The sequence below is a fragment of the Tenrec ecaudatus genome, chromosome 2 (genome assembly GCF_050624435.1).
Source record: "Tenrec ecaudatus isolate mTenEca1 chromosome 2, mTenEca1.hap1, whole genome shotgun sequence".
Classification (NCBI taxonomy): domain Eukaryota; kingdom Metazoa; phylum Chordata; class Mammalia; order Afrosoricida; family Tenrecidae; genus Tenrec; species Tenrec ecaudatus.
In genome coordinates, this window is record NC_134531.1 from 247,642,572 (window position 1) to 247,658,888 (window position 16,317).

Below are 16,317 nucleotides of genomic sequence, written 5' to 3' on the forward strand. Positions count from 1 at the left end.
AACTGCCACTGGGGTACCCTCCTGGAAGGGAGTAGTAGTAAGTAATTCTAGTGCTACAGGGAAAACTGACAAACAATAAAAAAGAGTTTCTTTTATTTATTAGTGATTCATCAGTGGAGTTGAAAAGCCGACATTATTCTTAGGAGATATGTAGTTTTCTAGTCAGCATGAATAAATATTCAGAATAAGATGAGTATTTGTCACTGAAGGTAGGGTGCTAGACCAGTATTTCAAGATAGAACATTAGAGTCAGAACACTTGGTTTCAACTCCTGACACTGCTTTCTAATCTTGGGCAAGTAACCTCATTGCTCTGTGTTCACTCCTTTATTTACAAAATGGGGTCATAGTGTGTCCTACTACAGCCTTGGTTCTCAACCTTCCTAATGCCACGACCCTTGAATAGAGTTCCTCATGTTGTGGTGATCCCCAATCTTAAAATCATTTTTGTTGCTACTTCATAACTGTAATTTTGCTACTGTTGTGAATTATAATGTAAACATCTGATATGTAGGATATATTTTTAGTTTACAAATTGAACATATTTAAAGCATAGTGATTAATCACAAAAATAGGTAATTATATCTTGTGAAATACTGATTTCTAATTATAAATAAATGAAATTTTGTCTTGAAGCATGGTGTAGCATGAGTAACAGTCTTAATATAACAATAGTGAACTACATTGCTACATTTTGCGACAGTGTGCGTAAAAAGCCAGAAGGTTGAGATAGTTTCTTTCTCACTAGATCAGAAATTCTCCAGACAGTCTTTGCAAGAGCACAAGATCATCTTCCACAACAAATCTACTTCTTTATTTAGACTTGATAACAAACAAGCTGGAAAACCCTGTTTCACAAAGATAAGTTGTTGGAAATGGAAGAAAAAGGTGCAACACAGTCTCCGACAGAACAGGACCTGACTGCAAACACTTGATCCAGAATTTTGTAACTGGCATTGTAGAGAAATCAGTTCTCGCTGCATCGCTGTTAGTTCAATAAACGTCTCTTGTGCTATCTCAGGAACATCTTCAACTTTGACTGCAAATGGGCTTCTGGCAAGTGCAAATGAGGTGTCGGGTAGATTTGGAAAGTACGATGAAATTTCATCTGCAAGCATATGCAAGTGTTCTTTCACAGAAATTGTAATCCTTTTGTCTGGTTCAGTGTCATGTTCTTCAAAGAAAACAGATAGGGTAGGCATGTAAATTTTATTTTCTTTTTATTATTTTTTTGGTAAATTTTATTTTCATCCAATTTTTTCCCCCAAAGCTGATGTTTCCTTTGGAATGATCAGATATTTTCAGATAAATCAAGGCATGTTGCATTTTGTCCTTGCAGTAATAAATTGTAACTCATTCAAGATGGCAAAGATGGCAATCAAACTATTTTCTGTATCTCACTTTTATCGCTGCAAAATGCTTTGAACTGCGGTCATGTTTTCTGATAAAAAACGTTTTGAGTTCATCACCATGCTCAAAAACACCTTTTAAAACTTTTCCTCTGGACAACCGTCTCACTTCAGTTGCGAAAGCAGTAGACTGTTTAAAGTGCTCGCCTTTACAAAATTGACAGAATTTATGATGCTTCTCATTACTTCTTGTAACTCTTTTGGCCGTGTATTTGTTGCTAATATTTTCTGATGAGTTATACAGTGAGTTCCGGTGACTTTCGGTGACTCAGTACCAAACGTTGAAATTCAGATTGACATCCTAGCATAGTGGAGCATCATCTGCAAACACCACAAACCTTTTCCCAAGAGATCTTATGCTCTTTCAGAATGAACCAACTATCAAATACATCACGTGTAGTAGTTGCCATTTTAAGAGGTTTGCAAAAAAAGAAACTCATATTTAAAGTCGCCATCATTAATATGCCTCAGGTAAACAGTAACTGTGAACAGTTTGCAACGTCTGTAGATTCATCACGCTGGATGCTAAATATTGGAAGTGGAGCAGATTTACTTTCCTGGATTATCTGATCAAGAATATCAGCAGCCTTGTCTGCTATTCTTCTGCAGGCAGTGTCATTTGATAAGAAAATTGCGCTCAATTTTGTAACAAATTCATCTCTGATCATAACTCGAACAATTTACTGGCCCCTGGCAACAGTGAATCCTCAGCAATGGTGTAGGGTTTCATAGCGCTGGTGATTCTGAGTGCCACCAAATATGAAACTTCAATGACTGCTACGTTTTGTTTGTGGTACTTGCCACCAGTGTCAAGTCTGGCTTTCTTGAGTTTATCATCAGCTTTGCTTTTAAAATAGTTGGTATCCTTGCCAGCAAAGCTCGGATATTTGCTATCAAAATGGCATATTAGTTTGTTCAGCTTCATAGATTCAACTAATAGAACTTCACAACAAGTAAGACATTGTAGTTTCTCAGTTCCTGCTGTCATTGAAGAAAACCATAACATAAAAAATCCTCACTATCTTTTCTTAACGTTCTTCTACATGATCCATTGTCATGGGATGGTTGGCTAATGAAAATAATATATAACCATAGCTTTAATAATACAAAAGATGGCTCTCCCTCCTCCACCACTGCCACCTCCTCCTGCTGTTCCTGCAGCTGCCTGTGTGCTCGTTTGGTGCGGACCTGGTACCTCTTTTGAGAAGACTTCAGCATTCACCCTGGCCAACAAAAAACTCAAGGGAGGAGTCAGGACTGAGAACAATGATCAGATTAACTTGAAGGTGGTAGGGCAGGATGGTTCTGTGGTGCAGTTTAAGATTCAGAGGCACACCCACTTAGTAAGCTAATGGAAGCCTATTGTGAACAGGGTTTGTCAATGAGTCAGATCTGATTTGATTCGACAGACAGCCAATCAATGAAACAGACACACCTGCACAGTTGGAAATGGAGGATGAAGATACAATTGATGTGTTCCAGCAGCAGACAGGAGGCATCTTCTAAGGGAGCCTGCTCCTTTCCTCCAGAACTCTCTTCCAGCCGACCAAGAATCCATTCTCGATTAGAAAACCACAGTTTGATTCCACCACCTCCTGACAACTACAGTATAGTTTTCTCTTTATTTCATTTCCCCTTCCTCATTCCTTTATTGTACACAAAGTAACTGGTGCATGTACACAAGCATATTAAATTTTTCCCTTTGTTTATTCGTTTACTAAATCACCAATGGTATGTTTTGATCAACATCAGGTGGAGATGGGATGGGGAAAACACTGGTTCTGTGAAAGCTCCCCTTCTCCATCAGTGGCTTGCTCATTCAGCTTCTCTCTTTGTATTTCAGTAGGTTATTTTGCTCTCACTGTTTAACAAAAACAAAAAAAATGACATGAAAAAAATCCTTGCATGCCTTGTTCGATTGAAGAATTTTTATGTTTTTCATTTATCATTGTAAAACCAAGGACAGTTTTATAACATTTTTGTATGTAGCTATTACATGTAGGGCAATCTGTCTTTAAGTAGGCGTAAATTACTCTCAATGAAGCCTAGATAGTTTTCCCTTCAAGTCAAGCGTCTTTTTTAAATTTCTTATTTAAAAAAAAATAGTACTAAAGATGATACATGGCACAATTTAGTCAATATAGTTTATTAAAATTTCCTATGATTTAACATTCTCTATGTTGTGTTTTTACATACCTGTTACTATCACAAGGAGCAGTATTCACATCAACCACAGCTGAATATAAAAAGACCAATCAGCATCCAGATAAAGTTCCCATGGTACAGATATCGATTTTTTGCAGTAGTTTATGATTTTACCCAGAAATAATAATTCATGAAGTGTCATTTACCACCAATACTGCTGCTTTTAACACTGTCGCTGCTTTTAACACAGTAGCTGCTTTTAACACAGCAGCTGCTCTCTACGCATGTGTGACTTGTCCACATAAACACATTGTGGTGCCAACCCTGTCACATCCACCTTTATTTGTACAAGTTGAATGTGATGGGGTTGTCTGATTATGTCATTACGCTGCGTACTCGTATGTGGGCAGACCCTCCTGGAGATGGATAGAGGAGCAGTGACTTGGTTCCTAAGACCATTGGAAATACATGTTTTCCAATGGTCTTAAGTGACTCCTGTGAAAGGGTCCTTTGACCCCAAAAGAGGTCGTAACCCACAGGTTGAGAACTGCTGTATTAACAGGGTTGTTACAGGATGATTAAGGCTGCCCATTTGGAACATAGCATAGAACGGAATGTGATCAATGCTGTTATTGTGTGAGTTTGGTATAGTATATCACTTATGAAAGAAAGTGTTAGTCTGGGTTGACTAGAGGAACAGTCATACACTCATGTGTATAAGAACTTTATATAAAAGAGCAATTATATATTGAGAAAACATCTCAGCCCAGTTCAGATCAAGTTCCTAAGTCCGATATTAGCCTATATGTTCGGTACTAGTCGATAAATTCCTCTTTAGATTCACAGTATATGTAATGATGCCAAATGCAGGAATATCGCAGGCCAGTGGGTAGAAGGTCTTGTGGATCCAGTGGCAGTGTATGCATTTCAGTGTTGGCACGGGTCTCCTCCAGCTCTCTGACTGTCTCAGCGCAGAAAAGGAAGGCAGAGAGACTGGGTTTGATCTCCATTGAGCTACTTATTTCTGTCATGCCTCAAAATGAGGTCATCAAGCTGCAATTTTATTGACAGGCTGACAGGATATAATGTAATTGCCACGGCATGTATTCAGTAAATTTGCCATGAGTTTTATAAACAATTTACTTGCTAACTGCATTTAAAAAATTTAACTTGAGTTTAATTGACATAATTCATATACCACACAACCCAGTGGTTTAAATATATTAAAAATAGCTGTGCAGTTATGATCTCCATCAATTTTAGAACATTTTCTTCAGTCTTAAACTCACCATTTGCCCCAGCCTGCCCTGTCCTAACCCAAAGAAACTTAATCCATTTATAGTCTTCACAGTAACTAAGTCCTATCCTAGATTTTACTTAAAGAAAATCATATGCGTATGGATTGTGATAAGAGTTGTATGAGCCCCTAATAAAATGTAAAACACAAAATAAAAAAAACACCTAACTATCCTAAGTCATCATGGCAAAATATTGAATGCTCAATAAACCACTGAAAACTCCAAAAAAAAGGAAAGAAAATCATATGCAAAAAAAACAGCCCTCAATCCAAAAGAAAATATAAAAACTAGAACAAATTTAAAAGGGACCAAAAGAGAGAAAAACAATAACGTTAAAAATTATCTGTGTTAATCTACTTTCCAATGCACTCAGTGTATAACAAGACTATTTCCATTCTTTGTTCATGGTCTAAGGAGATTCACTGGAGGCTTAATCTGTGTGGGAACTGTGCAAATGGAGTTTGGGCTTCCACTGTCATCCGCAGTCTGCTCAGGTTTTAATCTCTAATACCATTGCCTCCTCTGATCTTGGATTGCTAAGTACATTTCCATGCTTTACTTTTATTCTGTTCATGTTCTGGAGAAAGAAACAAAGTACCTCAGCTTCTTGAGGGAACTACTAAATAATTACGTTACCAGTTAATTTTTCAGGTTCTTTTTCCATGGTCTTTGTGCCGGAATCTTACATTAAGTGGACTTGAGGGGTGCCTCTTTATTATGGTGAAATGAACAGAACATGTTCTTTCTCTAATAACAATAGCTATAGTATTTTTTTAAAAACATAGAGTGTTTAAGAGTAATAGTTCTTGTAGGATTTTATCTTAAAATTTAAGTAACCAATAGATGAGGATTTTATTTTAAACATAAATACATGAACTTGTCGTGCATAAACTTTTTTAGTTTAGTACAAGGTAGTCATGACAAGGCACACAAGTAAGACTTCAAGATGCTGATTTTCGAACCAGAAAATTATAATTAAGAATTATAATGTTAGTCTTGAGATTAGATTTCCATACTTTAGACTTCATTTTGACCTTGAGTTCAATGGAAATCCCTTATAGCTGGGGTCCAAATTCGGTGTTAATAGAGTCTCTACAAGGTCTAGTCTATGGAGAGAATCACTGCCTCTGCCTTTTCCTTCTCAGAGCATAAACCGAAATTCAGTTTCTATATGTGAACATTTCACTTTGAACTCACCGATAAGGGATAGGTGATGCCATCTTTAACAAAGATTAGTGTATTATTTTTTTCCATGAAGGTAGACAAATAGTAGTTTACAAGTTAGAGACTCCAAGACACTTTAGAGAGAGATAATCTTATGTCATAATTTCTTTTTTAAAAATCATTTTATTGGGGCTCATACAACTATTATCACAATCCATACATACATACATTAATTGTGTAAAACACCCACTGCCATTGACTTTTAACAATCCTTAAGGATGAGCAAAGTAGAACTGGCTCTTTAGGTTTCTGAAGCTGTATTTCTTTATAGGAGCAGAAATCCCCTTTCTCCCTAGGTGTAACTGGTTGAGTCAAACTGTTGACCTTGGCTTTAGCCAACACATAACCCAATACTAACCAACATAGTAGTGGTGGGTGCCTTCTCGTCAGTTCCGCCTCATAGTGGCCCTGTCTAGATCAGCATGAAGTACTACTAGACTCTGCATCCTCACAATTGTTATGTTTGAACCCATTGTTGAGTTACCGTATCAATTCATCTCCTTGAGTTGTTTTTGTTTTTCCCACTGACTTTGCACTGTACCAAGTATTGTGTCGTTTTCTAAGGACTGGTCTCCTGAAAACATGCCCAAAACTTGTGAGACAAGTCTTGCCATACTCATCTCTAAGGATCAGTCTGGCTGTGATCTTCCGAGACAGATTTGTTTGTTCAGTTAGCAGTCCATGGTACTTTCGGTGTTCTTTGCCAACATGCTAATTCAAAGGCATCTATTCTTTGGTCTTTATTAATTGTTGTCCAACTTTCATATGCTTATGAGGCAATGGAAAATCCCATGGCTAAGGTCAATGGAAAATCCCATGGCATTGCTCAGTCCTCAAAGTGTGACATCCTTGCTCTTCATCACTTTAAAGTAGAATTTCAGAAATCCAAAATATGTTTAGTGAAAGAAATTTGTCACAAAATAATAAATACTGTGTGGATCTATTTAAAGTACAAATAATGAACAGCACTAAACTAGTGTTTTAGGGATGCATTCTTGGGTGATAATGTAAAATTTTCAGAATGGAACAAAATGATAAGTCTCCATTTTGGGGCTGAGGATGTGTTACTCCTTGACCAGGCTGTTTCTTAATAATGTCATTAACCTGTACATCTTTGTTTTGCCTACCTTTCTGTAATTATACATAAATAAGATTCTGAGGAGATTGCAACTAATGTCACAAAACAAAATATATATAAATTACTGTATAAAACATGAGTTTTCTCTGTAAACTTTCACCCTAACCATAATAGACTTTAAAAAATAACAAATGACTTTTATTATTATTTCCTTCCCCCAGCCCTTTGGCAACTCTTAATCTACTTTTTTACATTTATAGAATTCCGATGACTGACTTTCCTACAAATGCAGTCGTAAAATAATGTGACCTCTTGCGCCACTTTACGTGTGATAAAGGTTTACCCTTGTCAGATACAACTTAGAACTGAATTCCAAAGTAAGCCTCACTATCTTCTATTGTGTGCACTCCTCATTTTGCTTGTCCTTCCTTCTCTTTGGGGACATTTGCATTGTCTGCTCAAGCATGTTGTTCCATTCTTATAAAAAGAGTCCGTGCAGTATTTAAAGCGACCATAACTGAATCATGTGTTTTTCGTAGTGTTGTTTCTGGTTGAATGGTTTTTTTAGATCTGTGCTTAGGTCTACTGGTTTGTAAGCTATGTGATAACAAGAATTTTTTCTGTTTTGGTTGAATGCTCCATCCTAAGTGCACAGACAGTTCCTGACTCGTAGAAGACAACCATTAATGTTCGCTATATAAATACAGGAATGCCACACTCATGATCTACATGGGCGTATGTGCTGTTTGAAGTCACGATTACACAATGTTGGCAAGCTTGTTTTCTTTGTCACTTGGTAAAAAGACCATTTTTCTGTTTTCAGATAGAATGGTTCAATTGTTATAAGAAGTCCCTTGCTACTTACATGAGATCATTGGGAGGAAATGAAGGTTTGGACATAACACAGGATATGAAGCCTCCCCAAAGCTTATATATTGAAGTAAGTTTTACCTCTTGAGAATGGATTTTATTGAATGTGTGGATTATGCTCCTATTATGTAAGAAGGAGATATGAATATAGTTTTGTTAGGTGCCACCAAGTCCTATTCATAGTAACTAGATGTACAACAGAATGAAACACTGCCTTGCCCCGCACCCTCTTCTCAAACATTGCTGTTTGAGCCCATTATTGCAGTCATGGTGTCAATGTGTACCACTGAGAGGCTTCCTCTTTTTGACCATCCAGGGACTTGCCATCCAGATGACATATACACGGAGTCGGCCTCTTTAAGGGGCACTCCCGCTGTAGCTCTTCCAGCATAGCTTTGTTTGCTCTTCTGGCTGTTGATGTTTTGTCAGTGCTTTTCTGCGATATCATAATTCATAGTTATCAATTCACCTCTGTCTTATTCATTGTTCACCTTTCATATACATATTAGGTGATTAAAAAATAGCATGGCTGGGGTCAGATAAACCGAGGACTAGTTTTCATAGTTTTACTGAGATAAAAGGACCCCTGGTGGTACAGTGGTTACACATTGGGTTGCGATCAGCATGGTCCGCAGTTCAAAACCCACAAAAACTCTGTCCCTTGACTCCACCCCTTGAGGGATAAGATGGGGTTCCTGCCAGGTCTAGGGCCAGGTGTGTGGATTTCTCACCCAATGGGGGGGTTAAATTAAACCTCTCAAGTCTACTTTGAGATTGGTGCGGGAAGTGCTAGGCTTCTCTTTCCCCCTTGCCCCCTAATTGTGTTGTTTTGCTAACACATTTCCTGCTTGGGGGTGGCAAGGTGAGGAATGTTGAGCAAGGGCTGGTGGAACTGTAGAACAAAGCAAAAGTTAAGCTTGGCTAGTGACTGTCTGCACCAAGCTGACTCTGCAAAGCTGTTCTTCACCAGAGGACAGCAAGCCAAGAGGCTTGGTCAGCTGGGTTAGCTCAGGGACCAGAAAAAATTGGCTATGCCAGGCAGGAGGGACGCTTCCCCAGCGTGTGGACAGCCTATAACAAAGAGGGGAATCTGTTAGTAGTTGCTACTGCTCTCTCAGTTTAAGAAGCTTGGATGTACTTCATATTGAGATTCTCTTCCATGAAGTTTAGGATATCGCTCCTAGTGGACCTTCTCTATAATTGCTGAGAGTTGTCCGAGTTTGTTGTCTGACAGTCATTTTGCTGACTCTGCTGCTCTTTAACACTTTAAAGAAGTCTTTTGCAGCATTTATCTCATGGCTTGATTTCTTCACTAATTCCATGAATGTTGATTATGCATTGAAATAAATGAAATCCGTGTCAATTTATTTTTTTCTCTTTTTATCATTGTGTTTATTGGCCCGAGCATGAGGCTTTTTTTCCCATCGAGCCATAATCCCTACAGAAAGCTTTAGTCTCAGTTCTTCATTAATGTGTTGAATCCTCTTAGCTTTCCATAAGCAAAGTTGTATCATATGCATATCACAAGGTCTCTGCTTTTACACTGGACATTTTAATACTTTCATATTGAAAGTTACTACCACTAAGGAAGTACTTACCAAGGAGCTTCAAATGTTTCTGGGACTTTTTTCAGTTTTTAAATTCCATATTTGCACACACTTGAAGTCCCTGTCATATAGTTGTCATTTTGTTACTTGTTAAGTGGGTTATCCTCTCTTTGCTCCTCATTTCTTCCAGTAGTACCACATACTTTGGCGCTTAGTTAATTTTTGGATTTTGAACCATCTTTATTATCCTCTTTTGTATACTTTTGAATATTGAATAAAGTAGACCAAAGAAAAATGTTTGCATTCAACTTAGGTGTTGGCTAAATATGTTAGGTAGCCAGAATAGGGGCCATAAAGGGGGAGTGTTAGTCTGGGTAGACAAGAGAAACAAATTCATAGAAACTCATGTTTATAAGAAAGAGGTTTATATAGAAGAACAACTGAATATTGCGAAAACGTCCCAGCCCAGTCCAGGTCAAGTCCGTGAGCCCAATATTAGCCCATATGTCTGATACCAATCTGTAAAGGCCTCGTCAGACTCACGAAACATGCAATGACTCCGATTGCAGGACGATCTTGAACCAGCGAGTAGAAAGTTTTTGGATCCAGTAGCATTGTAAACATCTCAGCGCTGGCAGGGTTCTTCTCTATGTAGCTTCTCTGGCTCCAGAGGTCTGTTGCATCAGGGTAGGTCCATGTGGCTTTCCCAGCTACCAGGACGTAGTGCCATGTGTCTTGCCAGTAGAGCATCTCCAAGGAAGTGAGCTGAGAGAGAGAAGCGTCTCCTGTTTAAGGAGGAAATACTGGAGTTCCCAGAATTCTCAGGCGAAGGCAATGCCCACACAGAGGCCTCACTGGCTATCCTGATTGACCAACTAGACTCCACCACTTCACTCTTAATCCTCTCAAGTCCCAAACTGACATCAGATTACATAAGCACCACAAGGGGGTTGTCTCCGCACTAACTGGATAAGGCTAAAGCAAAAGGATTGGAAGAAATCAGGCATCCGTTAAATTTTAGAACAATCAAACTGAGCATGCTCAGACAAGAGCTCCCTCCGCCCCAAGGGGAGGTCCACCAGGGCACACAGATTAGGCTCAGTTACATTACCTCACACAGGTGGGCCTAAACTCAAGCCAGTGGAACCAACCAATACCTTCAACCATGCTTCCCCCAGCCGTTGTGGAGAGGAGGGAATAAAGACCCTGCCTTGACTTCCTTCCATTCCAGCATTCTCCACAAGTGGGGGGTGGGAGCCCTTTTGGCCCCTGGGATTTCCTGGTTCCACGTGCTGGGTTATGTGTTCCTGTTCTTTCTATGTGTTTTTTTCCCATTCAGCAGTGAACCCATGTGCAGTTCTGCGGATCCTTTTATGCTTTCTTAAAACAATGTGTATTTTTTGAGGCTGTAATACCTGAAACTTCCCTTTTCCCCATAAAATCACTTGGATTACAAACCTGCTTCTGCTGTGTGAATTCTTTCAGGTACCTGAATCCAGGAACCTAACACCTTTTTCTCTATATTGCTTCATCTTGCAATCTACTCTCCTTGTATTTCAATCTAAAGGAATGTCTCAACATTCCCTCAGGTTTTATTTGTTTTCTTGAATTTTATCCTCATTTATAAAGGAAAGTTTTGCTGGCTATAGGAATCTTGGATGGCTGTTCATTTCTTTCATTATTTTAAATATGTGACTCTATTACCTCCTGGTTTCCAGGGTTTCTATATATGTAAATTGGTACTTCATTTTATTTGATATTGTCAAGATTTTATCTTTTTTTTAAAGAGTTTGATGATAAGATATTTTGGTGTGGATCTCTCAGGCTTTCTTCTGATTTGGAAATTCTTAAGTGTCATTGATATGTACATTCTTGTCCTTTGTCAAGTTTTGGTAATGTTCTGCTGTTGTCTATTAAGTTTTATTTAGTTACCCTTTGCCCTCTTCTGGGACTTCCATAATATTTGCATTGATTTGCTTGATGGTGTTCCTTGGGATCATGTTTCTTTACTTTTGTTCCTCAGACTCAATAAGCTGTTCTGTTCTTCTGCCAACTCAAATATCCTGTTGAGTTATCCAGTAACGTTGTTTCTCTTATTTGTTAGTGCTAGTAATTGGATTGGCTGCTTTAAATGTAGGAAGACATATCAGAGGGCCGTATTTGACTTTCTCTGGCTTCACTGTTTCCATGAGGCAGAGTTCAGACATGCCTCCATCCTTCATCCTTCAATATCTATTCTGACACCACCCACTCCTCCCTCACACACTGCCTTTCTGTCGGGTTCAATTATCGGTCCCAGTTGGCCTCACAGAACTCACAGACAATATTCACAATTTAGTGGGCTTATTAAGGAAGGTAACTAGTTACCACAAGTCAGCATCAGGAAACAGTAAGTGTACCTCTCCTGTCATCCAGCAGTCATGTCAGTCTTTAGTCCTTAGCCTCTCAGTCACATAGTCCCTTTGCCTCTTTGGGCCAGAAAGGCAGCCCACTGCTCTGCCTCAAAGTATCATAGTCTCAGTATTGCTCCTCTGTTTTATGTCATGGACGCCTTGCCTCAGCTCTGGTCTTGGCCTAGTCCCTCTGTTCTGTCCCATGGTCTCTGTGATGCAGCCTTTGATGCCTCCATCTCAGTCTCTACCACTTCAGACAAAGATCTCAAGTATGTCCCACTAGGGCCTCTTACACCTTGATGGTCCAGCATTTCTCTGTGTTCCTGCTTCTGAGATGGCTTTTCCACATAACCATCCCTCCAAAATGGGATTTTAACCATAGCCATATAGGCTAGAATTGATAATACAATGCATAAGAGATGATTGCTAGATGGGCCTTATTCATTGACTACATCTCTTCATCTCTTTCTTAGGATCCCTGCTGGCATTGTAGGATAGGCATTGATTGGACTGCTAACCATAAGGTTCCAGAACCAAACTCTCTGGTATTGAGTCAATGCTGATTCCTAGGGATCCCCTATGGGTTTCTGAGTAGAAAGCCCAGGCTTTCTCCTACTGGTACTGGTAGTTTTGAACTGTCGACCATGCAGATTGCAACCCAGTGATTAACTGCTGTACCACCAGGGTTCTGAGGTTCTTACGGTTCAAATTTACCAACTGTTGCTCAGGGGAAAGATGAGACTCTTAGTTTCTGTAAGGATTTACAGCCTTGGAAAACCAATATAGGGTCATTGTGAGTTAGAATCAACTAGAGGGCGGTGATAGAATCTCTTTATAGATATTTTAATTTATGTATATATATATTGCTAACCCAGTTTTCTTTTGTTCTTTGGGCCTGTTTTTTTTCCTAATTGTTTTATTAGGGGCTCATAGAACTCTTATCACAATCCATATATATACGTACATCAATTGTATAAAGCACATCTGTACATTCTTTGCCCTAATCATTTTTTTTACATTTTATTAGGGGCTCATACAATTATTATCACAATCCACACATATACATACATCAATTGTGTAAAGCACATTCCTACATTCTTTGCCCTAATCATTTTGAAAGCATTTGCTCTCCACTTAAGCCCTTTGCATTAGGTCCTCTTTTTTTCCCCCCTCCCTCCCTTGCCCCCCCTCCCTCATGAGCCCTTGATAATTTATAGATTGTTATTTTGTCATATCTTTCCCTATCCGGAGTCTCCCTTACCCCCCACCCCCCCACCCTTCTCTGCCGTCCGTCTCCCAGAGAGGAGATCACATGTCGATCCTTGTAATCAGTTCCCCCTTTCCAACCCACTCACCCTCCACTCTCCCAGCATTGCCCCTCATACCATTGGTCCTGAAGTTATCATCCACCCTGGATTCCCTGTGCTTTCAGCTCCCATATGCACCAGTGTAGAATTAGGATCATGGTAGTTGGGGGGAGGAAGCATCCCGGATCCGGGGGAAAGCTGTGTTCTTTTTTTTTTTTCTTTCTTTTTTTACATTTCATTAGTGGCTCATACAACTCTTATCACAATCCACACATATACATACATCAATTGTATAAAGCACATCCCTACATTCTTTGCCCTAATCACTCTCAAAGCATTTGCTCTTCACTTTACCTTTGCATCAGGTCCTCTTTTTTTTCTCCCCTCCCTCATGTGCCCTTGGTAATTTATACATTGTTATTTTGTCATATCTTTCCCTATCCGGAGTCTCCCTTACCCCCCCCCCCACCCTTCTCTGCCGTCTGTCTCCCAGAGAGGAGGTCACATGTGGATCCTTGTAATCAGTTCCCCCTTTCCAACCCACTCACCCTCCACTCTCCCAGCATTGCCCCTCATACCAATGGTCCTGAAGTTATCATCCACCCTGGATTCCCTGTGCCTCCAGCTCCCATATGCACCAGTGTACAACCTCTGCCCTATCCAGTCCTGCAAGGTAGAATTCGGATCATGGTAGTTGGGGGAGGAAGCATCCAGGTTCTGGGAGAAAGCTGTGTTCTTCATCGGTACTGCATCGCACCCTGACTGACCCATCTCCTCTCCTAAACCCCTCTATGAGGGGATCTCCAGTGGCCGACAAATGGGCTTTGAGTCTCCACGCTGCACTTACCCCTTCATTCACTATGGTGTGTGTGTGTGTGTGTGTGTGTGTAAAATTAAAAACTTTTATACAATAGCCTATACTCCAGGATAAAGTGTAGCTATCTGCTTTATACTCCTCCTGGATCATTGCAGTATCCCCACTTTGGGAAACACTGCTATAGAGGGACAGGAGTATGGAAATACTTATAGTGCCCTCTCTGCAACAAACTTTGATTCACAGTTTTAAGGTAATAGTGATGTGTGAGCTGAACTATATTAAGCTTATATTTTATAGGTCAAAAATGATTGGATGTTGGCACTTTAATTTCAAGCATCTTAATGTAATCTAACATTCCATCTTCCATAAATTTTGTTTTATTTTTAAAATACTAAATGAAAATTAATTGATTGCTAAGTTACTGTGTAAGCAAAATGAAAGAGCATGAAACTGAATCTTTTAAATGTATTTTTAAGTATTCCTGAGAAACAAGAGATTGGAAGACTTGATTGCTTTTGAAAAACAGTTTGTTCACTCCCTCAATGCATGAATATCTCCTTTTATTAAATTGGAACTCTATGATGCTCACTCTCCCGACACAACGTCTGGAGCCAAAGTGGGTGAACAAGTAAATATGGTGAAGAAAGCTGATGGTGCCCGGCTATCAAAAGAGATAGTGACTGGGGTCTTAAATGCTTGAAGGTGAAAAAGCGGCCATCTAGCTCAGAAGCAAAAAAGCCCACATGGAATAAGCACACCGGCCAGTGCGATCGCGAGGTGCCAAGGGACCAGGTATAAGGCATCATGCAAAAAAAAAAAGATATGTGTGTATGTATGTGTACATGTGTGTATATGTATATATGTATATGTATATATGTATATATATACCATATTAAATGAAGGGGGAAGTGCAGAGTGGAGACCCAAGGCCCAAGTGTCGGCCAATGGAGATCCCCTCATAGAGGGGTTTAGGAGAGGAGATGGGTTAATTAGGGTGCGAGGTAGTACCGATGAAGAACACAACTTTCCTCCAGATCCTGGATGCTTCCTCCCCCCAACTACCATGATACGAATTCTACCTTGCAGGGCTGGATAGGGCAGAGGCTGTACACTGGTACATATGAGGGCTGGAGGTACAGGGAATCCAAGGTGGATGATACCTTCAGGACCAAGGGTGTGAGGGATGATGCTGGGAGAGTGGAGGGTGAGTGGGTTGGAAAGGGGGTACTGATTACAAGGATCCACATGTGACCTCTTCCCTGGGAGAGGGACAGCAGAGAAGGGGGGTAAGGGAGACTCCGGATAGGGCAAGATATGACAAAATAACGATGTATAAATTACCAAGTGCACACGAGGGAGGGGGGAAAGGGGAGGGAGGGGGAAAAAATAAAAAAGAGGACCTGATGCAAGGGGCTTAAGTGGAGAGCAAATGCCTTGAGAATGATTGGGGCAAGGGAATGTATGGATGTGCTTTATACAATTGATGTATGTATATGTATGGATTGTGATAAGAGTTGTATGAGTCCCTAATAAAATGTAAAAAAGGAAAAGAGAAAAATATGATTAGGGCAAAGACTGTACAGATGTGCTTTATACAATTGATGTATGTATATGTATGAACTGTGATAAGAATTGTATGAGCCCCAATAAATTGTTAAAAAGAAAAACAGTTTTTTTTTAGATGTATGTTCTTTTATCCTGATGGATTATGGGAAGGATCTGGTCAATCTAGTTGAGGTAAAATGCTCTTTTCTTTCTTGTTTGCCACTGTTATGTCCCTCATTTTTATTCCTTCTGATTAATATAGTGCATTGTTTGAGAGGGAAAACGTCCAACTATGTAGTCTCCTTTTATCTAAATCCCTGGTTTCCTTATTGGTAATACCATCCATGTATACATTTGCAAAGCTTATTTTTCCCTTCCCGGTGACGTAGGAAATTGAGATCTTTAGGTTTAGGACCACAGTAAATATCTGGGAATAGTAAGGGTCCTAAGTACACAGAGGAGGAAACAGACACATAAAATACAGTACTTTTACTGTTCAGGCATTTATATAATCCCACTTCATGTTATGATCACTGCATATTTTAAAAGGTAATTTGGATAAAATATCTGATTTTCTTTTCAGGTACGGTGTCTAAGAGACTATGGAGAATTTGAAGTTGATGATGGTACCTCTGTGATACTAAGAAAAAACAGCCAGGTATTTATTATCTTAAGAATGTATACT